The sequence below is a fragment of the Zeus faber genome, assembly GCF_960531495.2.
Source record: "Zeus faber genome assembly, chromosome: 5".
NCBI lineage: Eukaryota > Metazoa > Chordata > Actinopteri > Zeiformes > Zeidae > Zeus > Zeus faber.
This window is the reverse complement of record NC_137192.1, coordinates 18,769,538-18,777,282: the sequence shown is the minus strand read 5'-3', so window position 1 is coordinate 18,777,282 and position 7,745 is coordinate 18,769,538. Positions and strand designations below refer to the sequence as shown.

The 7,745-nt window shown below is 46.8% G+C and overlaps 1 protein-coding gene across 1 annotated transcript in view; it reads left to right on the top strand.

The window, feature by feature from the left end:
* Positions 1 to 241: 241 nt before the first annotated feature.
* ppp1r16b (protein phosphatase 1, regulatory subunit 16B) overlaps positions 242 to 7,745 on the top strand; it is a 79,622-nt gene continuing 72,118 nt past the window's right edge. The window contains exon 1 of the mRNA XM_080000270.1: positions 242 to 353. The gene's annotated coding sequence lies outside the window, so the exon portion shown is untranslated. The remainder of the gene's footprint in view (positions 354 to 7,745) is intronic.

Sequence of the window (7,745 nt, the reverse complement as noted above, 5' to 3'; positions counted from 1 at the left end):
GGAGGGACTCGGCGTGAGCTCCGCAGCCCCGGCTCCTTCCAGCAACTCCTCCCCAGCCCCGCTCGCCCCAGTGCCGCTCACGGGACAAGTCGCTCGTCCGTCCAGCTTTCGGGATATCATGTCGGCCCCGCTCGGCTCCGCGTGAAGGGGACCGGACCGAGCCGCACCTCAGACGGACCGAGGTGAGGGAAGATAACGGAGTTGATCCTCAGGGCACAGTGTCCCTGCATTGACTCGGTGTGTTGGTGGTAGTGGAGGAAAAAAAAAAAAAAATTAAAAAAAAAAAAAAGCGGCAGAAAGGAGAAGCGCGTCTGCGTGTGAATGTTTTCGAGGACCGTCCCACTTCGGAGAAGGTAATAATGTGTCATTACGCCGGTGAATGCGCGGCGTTGCGACGGGAAGGTGTAGCCGCCTCTCCGCCGCTGTAACGCCGTCGCTTCCTACCGCGCAACACCGTTAGAAAGCTACTTTGGGAGTTGGGGACCGGCGTTTAGTGTTCATGTGGAAGTCAGAATCCCCTGCGGACGCCGTTTGACTAAACCCGGCGGCCATTCGAGCAAATTTGCGAAAGGTTTGTCCGATATTTCAAACTTTCGGGGAGTCGACGTGGTGGTGTGGGCACATGTTGAGGAGTACATGGTATTGTCTTGTGTTATTGGGTTAAGTCATCACATTCCCAAGCTGCTTCAACTAACTTAACAGGTAGGGTTGTGGTGGTGGTGGTGGTGGTGGTGGTGGTTGTTGTGGTGGGGGTGGCTGTTGTTGTTGTTGTTGTTGTTGTTGTACACATTTTTACAAGTCTCATTGAAGAGCCATGTTCACATACAGGGCCCACAATAGAGACATAGACGGACAAACAGACGGGTTGAACTGCAAATAAGACTGTTAATGTATGAGCCATTGTGAGGCAGGAGGTGATGCCATGAATTCAAAAAACCTCCCCCCCCCCCCCCCTGACCAAGCTCCCTCTTGGGACACATGGTGTTTGTTTCCAGCCGGCACCGTCCTCATGGCTCTAAACTCACTCCAAATGCCTACATTTGAGGGAACAGATGTGTCCAAGTTCAGAAATAGACACACACACACACACACACACACGCACACTCGCGCACACACGCCCAGCAAACCCAAAGATGTAGGGTGTCACAGTGGCTTTTTGGGAAGGTGGGATCCATGTCCGGCCGTGTTGCCCTTTAAGTGTTTGATGTGCAGAGGCATCCACAACGCCGTCTCCTGCTGTTCTTCTCGGGCATCCGCACGGCTGGCTGTCAGCACAGAAATGGCCCGTCTGAGAGAACATGTCATAGTACATTGCACGCGCATACGCACGCACACACACACACACACACACACACACACACACACACACACACACACACACACACACAGACAGACACACAGACATAAGACAGCCTAAGCAAGCAAAGTAAATAGGCCCCTTACATAAAAGCCACAAAAACACCCGCAAAGTCTAATACACAGCCACCTCTGTTGAAATATTTACTAGCTGACACACTCAACCAATACCCGCGTGGCTTATGCACAGTATGCACACACGCACGCAACCACACACACACACACACACACACACACACACACACACACACACACACACACACACGGCCCCCATGTACGTGCAGGGCAGGCACCCAACAGCAGGAAACACACTGTCTCGATTGTGATCACACGTGCAAACGGGCCATTTTGACAATGTTTTGTGCGTATTTTTGTGCACTAACCTTTGGTGCACACGTGTACACTTGTGCACACACATGACGCAGCCCAGTCGCGGTACCGCTCTGGAATTTCGTGAAATGAACCATTAGTGTGTATTTGTTGTAATGGCAGAATGAGATTCCTGCGAGCGTCTGAGCGAGGAGTGTGACTGATCGCTGAGGAGCCCCCAGCTCTACCTCAGTGCTCACCACTTAACCGATGAGCTGCCTCCCTAATATATTCTCTGCAGTTTTGTAGCCTAAGTGATGTTTAATTATTCCGACACTGTGATTCGGCTGTTGCTCATGAAATATTGAAATGCAAGAAGCCCAGGAGGCGTGCTGCAAGACACGAGCTTCACAGTAGTCTGGAAGCCGGCTGGAGGTGGAGCCCGGCGGCGTCTGTGATTGACATCAAAGCGCACGGATATAAACAGCACAGCACACTTGTTTTCCCAGAGCATCACCTCCAAAACGTACGACCCAAACACGCAGTTGCTCTGCTGTAGCTTCCGAGGAGGATATTCCTTACTTAAATGTGCTCCCCTGCCGCCCCCCGCTTGTTAAGATGTTTTTTCCGAAGCTTTGCTTTAGACCAGTCTGCTTACTTGCTATGGAAAAGCGATTATATGAGATCAATGTTGTGATTACAGCTGGCGGCCGTCCTACTGTCAGCTAATCTGTGATTTTTAAAACTGTAGCAGTTAAGTCTCAGGGAAGATATCTAGCCTATCCTACTTAGGCTCCAGTGAACACGGCTTCTGCAATTGAGCATTCCTCCATTCACTTGACTCGAATTTGAATGCTTTGGTTTGGGGATGGCAGTCAGATAGTTGATAGTCAGAGGAATGTAACTTCCTTGTACTTTATGTCCCCAAAGAGTAAAATTAAATATCAGAAAAGGGACATTTATTTTATTGTAATTTACACCACAACAGATGCCACCTACCTTCATCTGCTTTAAAATCAACCCATACCATTTGTCACTCCGGTTTGCGTATCGATTTGTATATTTAGACTGTGTTGATATTGAGTTGAACAGTCAATTCATTTCAGATTGGTAGCAGTGACATTGAAGAAAGCCTGATTTACGAGAGTATAATACAGTGTAAAAATTTAAGCAATTTAAAACACTGATAAGGGAAATTACATAGGGGGTTTTACCTTGATCCTTTCTTAAATCATTTGCTTTGGCTACGGTTGCGAATGAAGTGATCAATGGACAGTATGGTGTATCCCATGGTGAACCAGGAGGGCCCTGGGGATTTTCAAACCCCTGCTGTGACCACTCACTGAGAGGCTAAATCCACAAGTATTGGCTGCTGGCCTCCATATCAAAGCCAAAATGCCACCCCAGTCCTGCCAATCTACCCTGTGTGTGTGTGTCTGTGTGTGTGTCTGTGTGCTTTCAGGCTATGCTGGCATGTACTTATGTACAGTATGTGTCTGTACATGTGTTTTTATTCAGTTGTTAAATAAATGCATATGATTTCTGAGCCTTTTGTGCAAATGTTTTCACATAAATCTGCACATTTGAGCGCATGCAGCAATGTAGCACTTACCATGAAAGCCCTTAATATGAAATGCAAGTATTCCTATTTATGAGGCATCTATCCCCACAATGGGTGCATCCTCACCTAACCAAGCAAAATGTTTGTGGCTTAATGGTATTGCTGGACAGTAGAGCCCGATATTTATATCACAATATAAATTGGAGGCATGGACAGTAAAGCTCTGTATCATGGTACTGGTACCGATCCACTCAGCTGCTGTTGTTGCACATTATTTACAGATGAGATTTCTGTACATGCACAGACTTTTCAAATCCAAGCCATAATATATGTTGCCGCTGGAACAGGATATTGAGCTGGTGGCACTAAATTTTAAAATTTTAACCAGCAGTCCCCAATTATTGGTCAAGCAAAATGATATGGTCAGAAGCCATAATGTAGAAAAAATATATAAGTTCACATTTCCTACCTTCACTCTGAACTCTCTCTTGAGACTCTACATTTTCAGAAGCCCTACCTATCTCATGTTTGCTATCACTTCAAACACCCACTTACCAATCAGAATCATAAAATCTCTGTGCACAGGAAGTGAGCTCATGGTGTTTGTGGTCGGCGCTCTGTGTTCAGGAAGGCGTTTGACCCGAGGGGCCCTCGTAAAGAGTTTTTCCTTGCATTGTTGTGGAAAGTCTTGCAAGCTTCAGGGGTCCAGAATGAACTGAGCACATAGCTACGCATCTAATATTATGTTTTGGGGAGTTTTTACTTGATTTAATTCTTGTTCTGGGTACAATATAAATAAAAAAAAAACAACATTTTTTTGGATGAAGAAAAAAATGCTACCTGTCATGCATGAAATGCACAACAAACAAGTTCTATGAGGCCAGTAAACAGTGCTTACTATCTCTTAACAGTCATTTAAGAGAGAGTCATACATTTTGTTGTTCGGTTAAAGAGGAAATTGACAATTTGATTACAGGAACACAGGCTTTAAAGGCTAAATTCTGCGGTGTGTAGGTGAGGTTTAGTGTGTGCTTATGCTTTTTGAGAGGGTATTTTTTTTTCTTAATTACCCTTCTTGTATGTCTGGTTTGCTCTGTGTTCTGCTACCACACACACACACACACACACACACACACACACACACACACACGCACTGTGTGTGTGTGTGTGTGTGTGTGTGTGTGTGTGTGTGTGTGTGTGTGTGTGTGTGTGTGTGTGTGTGTGTGTGTGTGTGTGTGTGTGTGTGTGTGTGTGTGTGTGTGTGTGTGTGTGTGTGTGTGGCTCCTGAGCGGGGAATCGTTCAGTACCACTGCTATAGATAGAATAATAGAGAAGATAAGAGCTTAAAGAAAATTGCATACTAAATCACAATTGCAATATTGGTCTAAAAAAATGCAATTGGATTATTTTCCCAAATCGTTCAGCCCTAGATTAGACTAGATTTAAATTTGTTGTATTTGTCGTTGGTATGTGGGAGGGGGCTGTCACCGTGGTGTAGAGTTCAGCAGGATGATAGCTGAGGGGAAGAAGCTGTTCCTGAACCTGTTCGACCTGGAACGGAGGTTCCTGTCGTGGCTCCTGGAAGGGAGCGGGGCAAACAGTCTGTGGCTGGGGATGCTGCGCGCCCTCCGCAGGCACCGCTTGTGCCAGAGAGCCTCAATCGTGGGGAGTGGAGTAGCAGTGATGCGTTGGGCAGTTTTCACCACCTTCTGCAGTGCTTTCCGGTCCACAGCAATACAGTTGCCATAACAGACTATTAAGCAGTTGGTGAGGATGCTCTCGATGGCGCAGCAGTAGAAGTTCACCAGGAACTGGAGGGCTTTCTGCAGTTTCCTCAGGAAGAAGAGACGCTGGTGAGTCTTCTTGACAAGGGTCGAGGTGTCGAGGGCCCAAGACAGGCCCTCGGAGATGTGGACACCCAGAAACCTGATGCTGGCGACATGCTCGACCTCCGTCCCGTTGATATGGATGGGGGCGTGTGTGCCGCCTTTCATGTTCCTCAAGACCACTATGAGCTCCTTGGTCTTCGTGATGTTAACGGCCAGGTTGTTGTCAGCGCACCACGCCACCAGGTGCTGGACCTCCTCCCTGTAGGCTATCTCATCGTTGTTGGTGATGAGGCCAACCACTGTTGTGTCATCTGCAAACTTGATATTGGTGTTGGAGCCATGTACAGGAGTGTCGTCGTGGGTGAAGAGGGAGTAGGGGAGAGGACTTAGTACACAGCCCCGTGGGACGCCAGTGTTCAGGCTAAGGGTTGAGGAGGTGAGGATGCCTTGGTTAAGAAGTCCAGTATCCAGTTGCAGAGGGAGGGGTTGATGTTGAGGTCGCCTTGTTTGGTGACCAGTCTGGAGGGTGATGATGGCGATGTACAGCATTCTCATGTAGGTGTTGTTGTTGTACAGGTGGGAGAGGGCGGAGTGTAGTGCCGTGGAGAGGGCGTCCTCCATGCCCCGTTCTGGCAGTAGGCAAATTGGAGGGGGTCCAGTGTGGGAAGTAGGCGGGATTTGAGATGAGCCAGGACCAGCCTCTCGAAGCACTTCATGATGGTGGGGGTGAGTGCAACAGGGCGGAAGTCGTTTAGGCTCGCTGCTGAGCTGTTTTTTTTTTTTTTGGTACTAGCACGATGGTGGTGGATTTGAAGAACATGGGGATAGCTGTTTGGGCCAGTGACAGGTTGAAGATGTCAGTCAGGACCTCTGTCAGCTGCCCAGCGCAGGCCCTGAGCACAAGTCCAGGGATACCATCAGGGCCAACACCCTTGCGTGCATTGATTTTGCTCAGTGCATCACGTACGTCGGTGGGGGAGAATGTGAGGGGCTGGTGGTCTGCAGGGAGCACAGCCTTGATGGCTGCCTCTTGGTTGTTCCCGTCAAGGCGTGCATAGAAGTTGTTGAACTCGTCAGGGAGGGAAGTGTTGCTGCTTGGGGTAGTGGTGTTGGTAAGTTTGTAATCTGTGATGGCCTGGATGCCCTGCTACATGCACCGGGGGTCGGAGTTGTTGTTAAAGTGCTCCTCGATCCTTAGCTTGTGACTGTGCTTGGCTCCCTTGATGCCTCTTTTCAGTTTAGCCCTGGCTGGACTGTAGGCCTGCGTGTGACCTGATCTGAAGGCGATGTCACGTGCTTTCAACAGTAGGCGGACCTCTCGGTTCATCCACGGCTTCTGGCTGGGGAATGTTGTGATCTGTTTGAGGGTGGTGACACTGTTGATAGTAGTATTGATGGAGGTGGCACAGGACACACACATGTCTGTGTGGGAGTCCAGGGTAGCCTGAGTGGCAAACATGCTCCAGTCGGTGTGTTGGAACTGGTGTTGTAAGACTGCAGTCCTCCTCCTCTGGCCATACTTTAACTGTTCTGACTGAGGGTTTCACACGTTAGATGAGTGGTGTCTACTTGGAGAGTAGGAACAGGGAAAGGGTAGTCAGACCCTCCCAGGTGGGGGAGGGGAATGGCTTTGTAAGCTCCAGCCATGTTTGTGTAAACATGGTCGAGGGTCTTGTCCCCTCTAGTGTGGCAGGAGACATGTTGGTGGAATTTAGGGAGTACAGTCTTCACGTTGGAGTGGTTGTCTGTTTCACACTACTTTTAAGTTACTCACCAAAATAAGTGCAGAAGTCTGATAAGGCATTATAAATACATCCATGTTTTTTTACATTTCAGTTTAGACATGGCCTCCAAGCAGGAAGCCATGCTGCGTTCATGGCAAACTCTGAAAACTAAGTCATTTCGGAAGTGATGATGCATTCACTGGAACATGGAATTTTATTTTTTATTTAATGTCAGCTTACATTTTTTTATCTATCAAATAGTTCTTTGTATGTTGACTTTTATTTATTATTTATTTTGTTTATAAGTTAAGTGTTCTCAAATATTGAAATTTTAATTTTTTAAATTAATTTTAAAATCTTGCACTTTTGGACAAAATATCATTCAGAAAAATGGTAATCGGTGGGCTAGGACTGTCTAAAATCCTAACTGGCATTTGGGAAGATTATTCTGTTCTTGAAGGTACATCTCACAAATTACCTGAAAGCATATCAAGAGAAATAGTCGAGCGAGACCGCCAGACAATGTGGAAATATTGCCAGAGAAAACCTCTTGTTCACTCTCCATTAGCTGAAGAATATGGAGCAAGCCTCCTTTGTACACTAACTTAAACAATTAAGAAGAAGTGGTTCTTTCAGTGACTTCCATTTAGTTGTTTATTTCTGCATGAATAATGTGCAAGACATGTTAATCTGACATATTTTACTATTGTTTATCTGTAGATGCACGTTATTTTGGGAAAGTGATCAGCTTAACCTGAAATCACATATGGGCCACATTAAAACATGAATGTCAGCCAAAAACAAAAATTTCATCTGAGCAATAAATCAGATCCTCTAGGTCCTTTATTATGAATGTACCGAGTACAGGCACACTCAGTGACAGTCAAGATAATTATTTGATTGGGAATACAACTTAATGACAGTACCAACCTCCATAGGAGCAGCTTCTGACACTCTAAAATATGG